At 40.8% G+C, this 12,911-nt stretch overlaps 1 long non-coding RNA gene across 6 annotated transcripts in view; it reads left to right on the forward strand.

Moving 5' to 3' along the window:
• The window catches only part of LOC125156712 (uncharacterized), a 506,607-nt gene extending 495,796 nt beyond the window's left edge, over positions 1-10,811 (forward strand). For all 6 annotated transcript variants that reach the window (XR_007148738.1, XR_007148739.1, XR_007148734.1 and 3 more), the window contains one exon: positions 9,604-10,811. This is a non-coding gene — a long non-coding RNA (uncharacterized LOC125156712). The remainder of the gene's footprint in view (positions 1-9,603) is intronic.
• Positions 10,812-12,911: the final 2,100 nt, after the last annotated feature.

Here is a 12,911-nt window from a genome sequence, read left to right on the forward strand (position 1 = left end):
TTTTTACCTTGACCTCAGGCAAATTGATATCACTGAAGGCTACATCGTAACATGGAGATTAGTGATCTCCATAACATGCAGATCTAGGTAAAAGATCATGAAGAGACGCATGTGTCCTGCTAAGAAAGTTGGATGTTATCTTATTGGTAATGGACATCTTTAAAGAACATTAAGCAGATGAGTTACATATTACATACAGTTGGTTCCAGTGGGAGTATGAAGAAGGTACTGGTTCAGAGACCTACCCAAAAGTTTTTTACCAAACCAGGCAAGAGATAATGAGTGGTAACTAATAAGAATATTAAAAGTATTGAGAAACAATGTAGTAGTGGTTAGAATAGAGCATAGGGAACAAGTTCAAGAACTATTTATAGAAAGAATGGACAGCATTACATGATTGAAGGTGGAAGACAAGAAAGAGAGAAGATCAAAAATAAGGTGACTAGCTTGAGTGACTACATAGGTTATTGCCTCCAGGGGACATGGAATATAGGAGGTGGTCACACATGTAAGTTCAGCTTAGAAATACTGAATTTTAATTGCCTTTTGCATTGGTTGGAGGACATACAAGCAGAAACTGGATATATAAGTTTAAATTTTATTAGACATATTTTGGGCTAGAAGATGTAACTTTTGGGATCAACAAGGTTTAGGAGAATACTGCGATAGATAATAGCAGTCAGGAAGAACATGCAAAGTGGAAAAAATTTTCCCGACATTTTAAAGAGGTTGTGGAGGAAGAAGAGAAGCCTGGCAATGAGCAGCTACAGTACAAGGAGTATGTGGGATCTTACAAGCCAAGAGAGTGGTTTGGAGTGATTGGCAGCATCAGCTGAAACAAAGACACCAAAAAGACCATTTTAGCTTTGCAATTACTTGGTCACAGAACAGTTTCAATGGAGTGGCTGGGATGGAAACCAGAGGCTGAAGAATAAAAAAGTAAATGAGAAGTAAGGAAATTGGGGCAATGAGTAGAGACTCTTCTTTGCCAAGGTTTATATAATTCTATACCAAGTATTACAGATCAAGGAGATTAAGAGAAACAGGCAAACAGCCCAATTAGCCAAGCTCTGTCATCTCCAAGGGAAAAGCAACATTCTACTTATTTGTGAATAGCCCTTGTTACTGGCACTGCATGGAAAGGGAGATCAAAACTAAATCAGACCAAAAGCAGCAGGTTTGAACACTGCAGAACAAAGCTGTATCCTGAGTGGTGGATGAGATATAAAGAGATGCCAGATGCAATCTGTGGTCCCCCAGGCTTACCATAACATGTAGGGACAAGGCCCAAAATAATCAAGAACTAAATGATCAGAAAGCAGCTGAGAGTCAGATCTTAAACATTAATTAGGCACCAGTGAATGTTTACTTCTTTGTTCATATGGAATTTAACGATTCCCACTTGTATCTCTGTTGGAGGGAGTCACTGAGAGGATGTGACCACCGGTTGACCTGTGAGCTGGACCCCCAGCAATCAGAGGCTTCTTCTCCTTGGAATGTATGATCTACCCACTGTTCTGACACTAGAAGCCATGGCAAGGATGCAGCCTTAAAAGAGTAATGAGTTATTGAGACTACCCCACCTGGACTAGATATATAACTGAATCCCACCTTAATGGGTGGGATTCAGTTATATATCCTTAAGATTCTGGTGGACAGGTACTGAGATCTATTCATCTTGTGGCCATCAGAGACAAGCTTTGTATGTAATTTCCTTAGCTTATTCAAACTGCTGTCTACTAGTCTGGGATAGCCTGACTCTTCTTCAGTCTCTTTCTGCCCTCCATGTACAGGGGCCAATTCCAGATTGTATCTGAAGAACTCTCCAGGTTTTGAACCAACACTCATCATTTGAAAACCTGCCTCTTGACAGCTAAACACCCAGTCACACTCCTTTGCAGCCCCTAAACTACTAGGTAGAATCAATACCATTACCTCTGGCTCCAGGGTTTAGAGGCCCTTTGATCTCCCCAGCAGAGACCACTTAGTACTCCTGCAGGACCTGCTCATTACCATGACTGGGCACCTAAAGAGCCCTAGGGCAACAAGAGAGCATAAAGGTCATGTGACCTCTGACCTGCTCCAGTCTTATGCTCACATTTCACTATGATTTGCTTCTGTGATCAAACCCAACCCAGCATACCAAATCAAAAATTAGGGCCCTGGACCATTTCCTTTACAATACTACTTGAGTCTTCACATTAGCACCCTTCCGGGGGCCTGTTTAATCTGAGTCTAGCCTCCTGCCTTGTGTTCACTACAGGATTAAGTTTCAGCCCCAAGAAGTTGGAACCAGGGGTTGGTTTAGCTATGAATGTGCCCTTGGATCCCTTCCTGTAGAGAAGCCAGCCACAGCAAGGGGTATCCACAAACATGGGTGTGCCTGGGTGATCTTGAATCGGACACAAACACTTAGCATATGTCAGAGGTTCAAATTGTTGTTTGCTTCATGAAGAATGTACATGTATATCTCTTTCTGTAAATCAAGAAGTCAGTAGTGTGCATTCTTACATTGCTAATGTTCAGGGATCTTTGTGCTTTCTGCAGAGACACCTGCCTAAAAAGGTCTTTGGAAGAAGAATCTATGCAACGTGCAAATACTAGAAAGTTTTAGATTTTATCCATTATTGATCATAATATCATGGAAGGAGGATTTATCTTTCAAGGCTGTAGGCAAGCCACTTAAGGACTCTTAGGTTTGGTTTCTTTAACTTTAATTGTAGTAACAATACCTGCCTTAGGTCACTATTGCCATGGGGTTGTTGTAAAGTTAAAAGAATATATTACTTATGTTACTTAACTTCTCTGTGCCTCAGTTTCTTTACCTAAAAAATGGTAATCATAAAAGCACCTACGTCATAAAGTTGTGTTGAAAAAATTACTTGAGGGGCATCTGGGTGGCTCAGTCGGTTAAGCATCCGACTTCGGCTCGGGTCATGATCTCGCGGTTTGTGGGTTTGAACCCTGTGTCAGGCTCTGTGCTGACAACTCAGAGCCTGGAGCCCGTTTCTGATTCTTTGTCTCCTCCTCTCTCTCTGCCCCCCCCCCATGCTCATGCTCTATCTCTCTCTGTCAATAATAAACATTAAAAAAATTAAAATAAATAAATAAACTGCTTGAGTATATAAAATACCAAAATACTTCTAATATCCAAGGATATTTTTCCAAGAAGATATACAAATGGCCATCAAACATATGAAACTAGGTTCAACATATTAATGACCAAAGAAAATACAAATAAAAACACAATGAGACACCTCTTACTTCCCAAAATGGTTACTGTAAAAAGGAAAAAAAGAAGACAACAAGTGTCGGCAGTGGACAAGGACATAGAGAAATTGGAATCCTTGTGCACTGTTGGCAGGAATGTAAAATGGTTCAGCAACTGGAGAAGATAGTTTGGAGGTGTCTCAAAAAGGCAAAAATAGAATTTCTATATGATCCATCAGTCTCACTTAGGGTATATATCCAAAAGAATTGAAAACAAGATGTCCAAGAGATGGTTGCACAACTCTGTTCACTGCAACATTATTCACAGTAGGCAAGAGGTAGAAGAACTTAAATATCCATCGATGGGTGAGAAGATAAGGAAAATGTGGTATATATGTACAATGTGATATTATTCAGCCTTAAAAAAAAAGGAAATCCTGTCACATGCTACAACATGGATGAACCTGGAAGACACTGTGCTAAGTGAAATAAGCCAGTTCCAGAAAGACAAATACTTCATTATTCCACTTATATGAAGCATCTAAAATGATCAGACAGAAAGATGAATGTGTACCAGAGACCAGGGGCAGGGGCAGGTGGGACATTTTTGTGTTGGGTGAGTGTAGAGTTTCAGTCATGCAGGATGGGAAACGGGGGCAGGTTTCTGGGCATCTCTTGCACAATGTGCATGTGGTCAACAATAATGTACTCTACTCTTGGAAATTGTTGGAAGGGTGAATTTTGTGTTATGTGGAGTTTTTGCCACTTTTTAAAAAGTTGAGAGAAGTAAACTCTGTGGCAGAAATTAACACTTGACTATACCTAAATCTCCAGAGCCTAGTCTGAGATTTGGCAAAGAGCAAAGGTTTAAAACAAATGCTTCTTGGAGGAAGAAAGCCAAATGAATGCAAGAATGACCTGAGACTAAAATTTGAAATATATTCAGCAAGTGGATATTTGCTGAGGATACTTGCCTCTCAACCTTGAGCTTGGTATCCATAGTGGTGACTGGAGGATTAATGGTCACCAGAGAATATCCTTGTGATGGTAAAAAAAAAAAAAAAAAAAAGATCAGAAGTGTCATTTTCAGATAAAGAGCTATGTGGGAAAGGTAGAAAATTCCAGACTCACTGAATGCCCTTTTCCTCCAAGAAACTTTGTCTAAACTGTCCTACTTTCTCAGTTGTTATTGTCAGCAGTTCTTGCTTCCTCAATTCTTTATTTTTATTATCTTGGCTTTCTGAAAACTGATGTTTCCCTATACTGAGATAATTTCTCTTCCTATTACACATTTGAGTTTAATTCTTGAATTATAAAGTGATTCTGAATGTAGGTCACTTCTCTCACATACTGCAGAAGCTAGAAGGATCTTAAGCAAGAGCAGTCAGAAGCTGAGTCATGCAAAGCTGGCCTTCTCGGTGCAGGAAGGTCTCCCCAGCAAGTTCACCCAGTGTCCTTGGACCAGAAGTCGGGGGAGCTGTCCTCTTCTTGGTCCAATCAAAAGGGGTAGCAAGAGACAAAACATATTTGTTCATTCAAAAAATGCGAAGCAAGCCTCAGCATCAGACACTCAAGTACTAGGATAGGCCAGAGAGACAGAAAAATCAATAATTAATCCCCGAGGGATAAGCATAGAATCCCATACAGGCTGCAAGATAACAGCAGAGTTGCCACTATCTCCACTAAGAATGGTTGAAATTGCTCAGTAAACGCTTTCCACAGAAGAACTGGTCTAGATAAGGTGACCAAGAGTTAGGCTGAAGGGGCAAGGAGTTGGGTGGGGGCCAGGGAAGGAAGCAAGAACATTAGAGGGGGAGGCAGCAGCTAGCTCATATCATTTTGCTACAGGAGAACTGCTACGTCCGGAGAAAAGAGTCCAGGTGGAAAGACTGCAGGAGATGACAGGAGAAGGCAAGGGCTTAACGCAAAAATAAGACCAAGAAGGTGCTCGTGTGCTTTCTGATAAATTTGAAACTGCTCTTGAAGCTTATGGGAAATGAAGTGCCACAAAGAGACTGGCTCTTCAGAAAGACAACTTAGCAACTGTGTGTGGATTAGAGAGAAGGAGGTACAAATGTGGAGGAAGCTAGTTACATGGCTATTGTTACTCTTCAAGAGAGACGTTATTAAAGTCTGAACTGGGAGAAAGGTAGTGGGAATGAAGAAGGTAGAAAAGATTCAGAAGCCTTTTGTTAGGGAGGTGGTAAAAGGATGCATTTAAGACTATATACTCTCAAGTTAGACTTCCTGAATTTACCACTTACGTGTTTTGTGGAAATGTAACTTCATCGCTATTTCTTATAATTTCATTTAATTTTGTAATGATTATTATTCAAAGCATGAAGGGAAAAATACCTACCTATAAAATACTACCATCCCAAAATAACACACCATTAACATATCACTGAGTATTTTTTTGTACCTTATATGTTTTGTTTTACAAAGTCAACAATGCTCTATGCATTTGTTCTACAACCCCCTGAAAAGCTAATCATATTTTTTAAAGAAATTTCAAAACTACAACTAATTTAATTAAAACTTAAACAAGCACCATTTATGACTGACAATTGTTTTGTTATATGGGTTCAAGTTTCTTTTTTTATAGAACAAAACAGCAAATACGTTCAAAGCCCCACTTGCTTGGTGATCCTAAGCACCACACCTCTTTGTAGGCATCCACTATCATAAATTTAGTATATATAGTTCCATGTTTCGTACACCTAGAAACATGTATTTTAGCTGTGAATAATATATAACAATTCTCAGTATGTGTGTCTTTAATTTTATAAAAGTGTGAACTATGAGAACACAGCATAGCTTCATAGCTAATGCTTGGACTCCAAAGTCAGACTGCCATTCAACTGAGGAAATATTAAAAGTGATGTATAGGAAAAAAAGTCACAAAATACTTAAACGTCAAATTCAATAGGGCCTGGCTGTGAGTTAAAGAACTGGAGAAGTGAAAAATGTGGGGAACAAGGGACACCTGGTCTACCTGCTCGGAACATGGATGACTTATGTGGTTGTAACATTGTCAAATGAGGTAAAACATTTATAGGAAAACAGTTAGCTTTAGAGAGCAGAATACTGAATTTGGCAGTAATTATTACATTACAGTCATCCTAGAGGTGTGCTGGTTACATTGGCCAATAGGAAACTAGATACTCAAGTCTGAGAGTCTTTAGAACCTTTAGGCCCAAGAAATCAATTTGCAAGTTGTCAGTAGGTAAAGCAGTTAAGTCTCTAGGACTAGAGGCGATCACCCAAGAGAGTGCACTGATGGACAGAAGAAACTTCCCCAGATCTAAGGAGAAAAGTGGAAGAAGGAAAACTAGAAGGCAAGGGAAGATACAAGGAAGGTAAATGGCAGCATCAGCTGGGACAGAATGTCCAGAAAAACATCCCTTGGATTTCACAATTTGGAAACTGAAGGTAATTTACAGAGTCAAGTTTGAGCCTAGCTGCTAGAATAGAAGCCAGATTGTGACGAGTTACTAAGTGAATGAGACGGAATTGGGACACTGGGTGTAGGCAATCTAATTGAGAAAATAATATCTAATAGCCACTCAACGATTATGAAGAGACAAACTCAACAGTCCAACATTAAGGTTCAAACTCCTAGTCCATGAGCTTAGCTTGGTTCACTAGCCTCAGTGCCTCACGGAGTCTTGCACGGACTTTGTGAACTTATTCCCATAGATGACCTCAAGTTCTCACAAATATGTCATCTTCTGACCACTAAGCACAGAGTGGTTGCCAGGGAGCTTGGAAACTAAGCTCCCCCAACCTTACAACCAAGGAGGCTGAGCACCCCCAACAGGCTTAGTGCTGCCTCCAGTCCTGTGACCATCCTGTTTGTTCTAAATGGATGACTGTTTCCACTAGAGGGTCTGCTAGGATGGTTCTAGCTTCACGCTCCCTCTAGCAACTGGGCCCCTTCCACGCTCCTACCGTGGAGCCTTTCCCAAGAGCCAGACGCAATCTTGTTTCCCTATGGTTCCTGCCTGACAGTCTTATGTTAGTAAGTTTCCCAGTCAGGACTTAATGCTTCCCAGGGCTTGCCTCTAATCCCTTGAATGATTCTTATAGGAAGTGAGACCATAAAATGTACCTTCCGACCTCTGTAATCTGAAAAGCTGCTTGGATCTGTTTTCTGCCTACATCCCATCTTCCTATCGCTATATTTCTTTATTTCTACCTTCTGGTCTTTCTGCGACCCTCTGCTTGCTCTGACAAAGCTTGTGAAAATGGAGATCTGTGCTCTGGGTCACGCCCATGGCACAGCCACTGAGTTCTGATTGCTCAGGTATTCTCTTAATTAGTGAAGGTGTTTTTTTTCTTTTCTTTTCTTTTCTTTTTTTTTTTTACTGACCACCAAGTCCCAAAGACTATGTATGATTCTATTGGTATGGCCACTATCAATTATTTCAAAAGGCAATTAACAAATTAAGATGTATATTGACACACACTATATGTTTGTGTCGTGCTGCCTAATATGAGAGTTACAGAGCCAAGAGAAAAAAGACTTGAAAACATAATGACAAAAAATTGAATAAAACACGTAAGATTTTGTAACAATAGCCAAAGGCTCACCTGAGTCACATATTTCCCAACGAGGGATACAAACTATAATAAAAATTCTTGGCTGTAAACAACTTTAAAGTATGCAAGAGAATTTTAGATCATTTTATTTGAGCTTCACAATGAGAATGCCAGATGGAAATCAGGAATTACCATCAAGGGAATTTTTACAAATGAGGAAATTTCAGTGTACATAGTTCAACTCAACTGCAAAACTGCACTTGAACCTTTATGTTGTTTCTAAACCCCGAATGTGATTCCAGTCTGGATGAAGTCCAGGCTGCTAACCTGATGTAAAGGCCCTGTACATTTGTTGGCTGCCCCCAAATTCTGCAGCCATGCCCGCTGACTTTTTCAAACCTTTGTAAACATTATTCTTTATTTCTGCAATGCCCTTCCCTCCTTCCTCCCCAATTAAATGCAGTAAATATTAACCTTTCTGTCTTTTTCATCAAAATCTATTACACCCTTTTCTGTGCTTAGGCAGCATTTTTGTGATATCTTCATTAAACTATAATGTTTTTGTTGTTTTGTTTTTTCTTTGGCCCTTTTGCTTTTTTTTGTTTTTTGGTTTGTTTGTTTTGCTTTGCTTTGTTTTTGCTTTTTCAAATGTACAATTGTCACATGTGACCTTTTTCTCCTCAAAGGAACTTAGTATAAGACCTGGCGAAGAAATGAGCTCAGGGCAATATTTGTTGAATGAACTAACGTTTAAAGACAAGTCATGAGTGGAAGTTTGTTCAACTACTGGATGTTTTCTGGAAAAGTCTTGCACTTCAAAATCAGTCTTCATCCTGTAGAGCTTGGGCCCAGTATCTACAGTGAATGAAGAGTTAGTGGCAACGGCGAAATCCTTTATGATCCCTTGTGCCTGAGACTCTGAGGAAAGAGAGTGGATCATAGACGATATACCTACGCTTGGTGATATTTCATGCTCCTTTTCCTTTCCAGCTGTTTCGAACGCAACAGCCCTCCACATGACATTGGGAGCCTGGGTTAGATGGTGGAGCTACAAGTAAGAAGGAGCCTGCATTCCTGAATCATTACTTGCAGAAACACCCAACCAGAAACATCTCCATTACACCATTGTGTGATCAAGAAATTTTATTGAGTTTGGTCACTAAAACTCTGGGGGTTGTCTGTCATTGATACTAAATTACTGTAACTTAGCACAATAACCTAATACTACTTAGATACATTAAAAACACATGCACAAAACAAGGCACATTTTATAAAACATATACAAACAAAAAAAGTCGATGTGTACTAAATAGAATGGTTGCCCAGGAGAAAAGATGGGGAAATGAAATTAGACCTGGAGCGGCAGAGACCAGCAGCGATGAGGCACCCTCTGAAGCACCAGTTGGGGAGTGTAGCTCTGGTCCTGAGGTCCAAAGAAAGGGTAAATACTGTAATTGTGCAAGAAAAGTGAAGGAATTTGAAACTTGTTTGATCAAGCAGTGGAGGTAAAGGAGCCAGCCCTGTAGTTTGCATTAGGTGGGGTGAGATGGCTCCATTGCTGAAATGCCTTCTCTCAGATCGCATAATGGTGAGGAACTGTGGTACTCTCTGGAACTGGGCTGAGCTGGGTGGTAAAGAGCCAGAGGCCCAGATCGCAGCTAGGAACACTAGTGAAGCAGGTGATGACTCTGAGATGCCGGGAAGCTAGGTCTTAATCTTAACTGTCATAAATTTCCGGTGCGTTTTGGGGAAATTCACTGTATGATCAATAACATAAGTGGAATCTCTACTTTATCTATTCTAGTAGAGTGCATGACACAGCATAAATGAATCTAAAGTATTTCTGTTCAGGTATGGGCACCTCATACTGATGGCGAGGCGTGTATATCCGTATTTGAGGACAGAAAGCAGCCTACAAGTCCACATGGATAAGAGTGCTTAGCAGCTGCAAGAATCTGGCCACCTACTGATTTAATTATCTCACCCATGCAACATCTGTTTCTGGAAAGCAAATCTAATGTCCCTTTGCAGAGCTAAACCTAGTGAGGAAGCCTCAAGTAAGTGCGGTGTAAATAGTTCGTGATGTTTCTGCTGTAAATTACCTAGAAGACATGGTGTCCAGGCGATCACAAGATATAAGAGATTCAAGAACACTCAGGAAATGAAAGCAAGCCCAAAACCGACATTTTCAGAACAAGAAGAACTGGCCTGGAGAATGTTCCATTAATAGACTCCCTTTCTGTGGCCAGTTACCTAAGTGGGTAATATCTCTAATTCATGGCTTCTAAATATGGGGTCCTTGGATCCCTAAAATCCATGAAATGGTAAGCAAAATTGTGTGTATATGTATTTATGTGCATTTTCTTGGGGAGAAAATGACTCTGCTCAGATTTTCGAAAATAATTACTAAATTCAAAAAGGCCTCGAATAATGGGGTTTAGTTTCTAGCTAGCAATTTACACGTGTACTTAGTATGCCAAACACCGAATGGGAAAAACAAGTCGTCTTGAATCAAGGGCAATACCGGGCAGGAAAAGATGTCAAGGTCAGGCTGGAAGAGTAATTAAGTTAACCTCTGAGTGGCATTTATCATCCTGGATTTGTCTACAAGACTACTTTTCTGTTTAAGGAATATATTGCTGCTCTGACCCTCCTTTGGCCTTTTTGGAGAAAAACATTCTTTTAAAACTGGAATCACTGCATTGAATACTAAGTCCATCCTTCTGTCCTTCAAAAACCTGTTACCAAAATCTGTATCTATGAACCTAGTTAAGCAGCCCCTTTGGGAATGATGGTCACATTCCATGTCGAATTTTTGGACTGGTGATCCATTTACTCATTTCTGCCTTAAATCATTTAGTCACTCAGGAACAAGTTGAGATTGGGATTTAGGCGAGGGTCAGGAGTAAGGGCAGGGTTACTAGATGATATTAAAATTTAAGAAAAGTGATAAACCTCAGAAAGATGGATTATGTTAAAGGATGGGGTAAGTCTTGGGCGCCTGGGTGGCTCAGCCAATTGAGTGTCTGATTCTTGATTTTGGTTCAGGTCATGATCCCAGGGTCATGAGATAAAGCCCCATGTCAGGCCCCACACTGAGTGTGGAGCATGCTTAAGGTTTTCTCTCTCTCCTCTCTCTCTCTCTCTCTCTCTCTCTCTGTCTCCCCTCCCCTTTTTTCCCCTCCCTTACTCACTCTGTCTCTCCCGCTCTCTCTCTAAAAATTAAAAAATGGGAGGAGCCTGGGTGGCTCAGCCGGTTAAGCAGCTGACTTCAGCTCAGGTCATGATCTCTCGGTATGTGAGTTCAAGCCCTGCGTCGGGCTTTGTGCTTTCAGCTCAGAGCCTGGAGCCTGTTTCAGATTTTGTGTCTCCCTCTCTCTCTGCCCCTCCCCCACTTGTGCTCTGTCTCTCTCTGTCTCTCAAAAATAAATAAAAACTTCAAAAACATTTTTAAAAAATGGGGTAAATTTCAGTTAGGTGAAACTCAGATGTGTGTCATTGGGGATGTGTGTGCCTGTTGCAACAAACTACTTTCTAATATACAAAAATGGAAATTTATTGGGTAATTAAGTCAAGAAAGAAGATAGGATTGCCCCAATGTCTTGGATATTAAATCGCCATCCCCATTAAATTGATAGATGCCCCATTTGAGGCAGAAGAGGTAGGCAACACTAATACAAAAAAGCTAAAAGACATTAAAAAACTGGCCTTATTTTGAGAAGTATATTACAACTGAAGGATAGGATAAATGTGGAGAAGACCAGACTTTTAGAAAGAGGATTTATCACAAAGTCTTTAATATTCTGAAGATCTTTATCTTGATGGTGATGGCAGTGAAAATTACCACAAAGAGTTCCCCATCTTCCACCTCTAGAGTCTGCAGCCCTTTGGAAACCAAAGTGGGTGATATGGAGGTGATATGGACCAAAGTGGGTGATATGGACCTCTAGTCCTCCTAGATACCCAAAGAGACTTGGCAGCATCAGAGATCCTGTGGCATTGACCTTTCTCTCAGCCCCACAGCTGCCTTCAGGAGCATCTCAACTGACAGGAGACAGGTGCCCTGCATAATCTGTCATGTATTTAATAAATAATATGTATTTATTAAAATATAAATTTAATAAATTCTAAAAGCACCTGAATCTACCTGAATTAGGCAGTAGTCCTCACTGGAGCTAAAAGAACCAGACCCACAATAGGAATATGAGTGTAGAGTGGAATTGTGTCATGACCAAAGCACTATCTCCTTGGAGGGGAGAGCAGCAAAGTCTCATGGAGCAACAGCAGCTGTTTTGGGCCAAGGCAGGCAGGAGGAGAAACAAACACCTGATAGGGAGTGTGAAGGAATATGGAGGGTGACCATTAGGTATTTGTACGCTATATTTCTGTTCCATTTATTCAACAAATAGATAATATATGGATTTATAGACAAATACCATATTCTAAGTCTGGGGATACATCGGTAAACAAAATGGGCAAAATCCCTGCTCTCACGGAAGTCTCAGTTGTCTTAACAGCAGTGGCAGGTACTTTCAAGAGCTACCTAGAGAAAGAAATGGTTCCTTAAGTGTTATGATGCTCAAAGATGACACACACTTCTGCAAGGCAAGAAATTGCCTGAATATTTTTCATGGATGATGCTCCCCTATGAGCCAATTAGTGAATGCTGAGTATCTTCCATTTGCCCCTCTAGATCCACACTCCACACTTCTCTATCTTGTTGTCTCCTGTGAGAGTTTAACTTCTGTAGGCTCAGTCAATGGGTACATGTGCCTAATGGCTTCCAGGTGGCTTTAGCTGATGCGAAACCAGATTGGAGAGAAGAAGGGTGGCATCAGGATGTAATTCCCCTGACTCCTCCCTTTAAAATTTGCCTCAAGCCAGTGGTGCTCCTTAAAGGGTGGTGGGGGGGGGGATAGAGGGAGCACTCTGTTTCTCTCAAGGAGTCTGGTCTCCATGACTCTGTCCTCCCAGGTCCCAGTAACCACACCTCTTCTTGCCCCTTCAGGCCTAAAGGTTGAAGCAGAGGCTCTAATCCTGACCAGTGGTTTCTAGACTACCCCGTGTGGTTCTCTTACCAGACCTTGCCTGCTTTGTAAATACAGTAAAACCTTGAATTGTAACTTGTCCTTCGAGTGTTCCTCAAGACAAGCAAACGT

Source organism: Prionailurus viverrinus, chromosome F2 (assembly GCF_022837055.1).
Source record: "Prionailurus viverrinus isolate Anna chromosome F2, UM_Priviv_1.0, whole genome shotgun sequence".
Classification (NCBI taxonomy): Eukaryota; Metazoa; Chordata; class Mammalia; order Carnivora; family Felidae; genus Prionailurus; species Prionailurus viverrinus.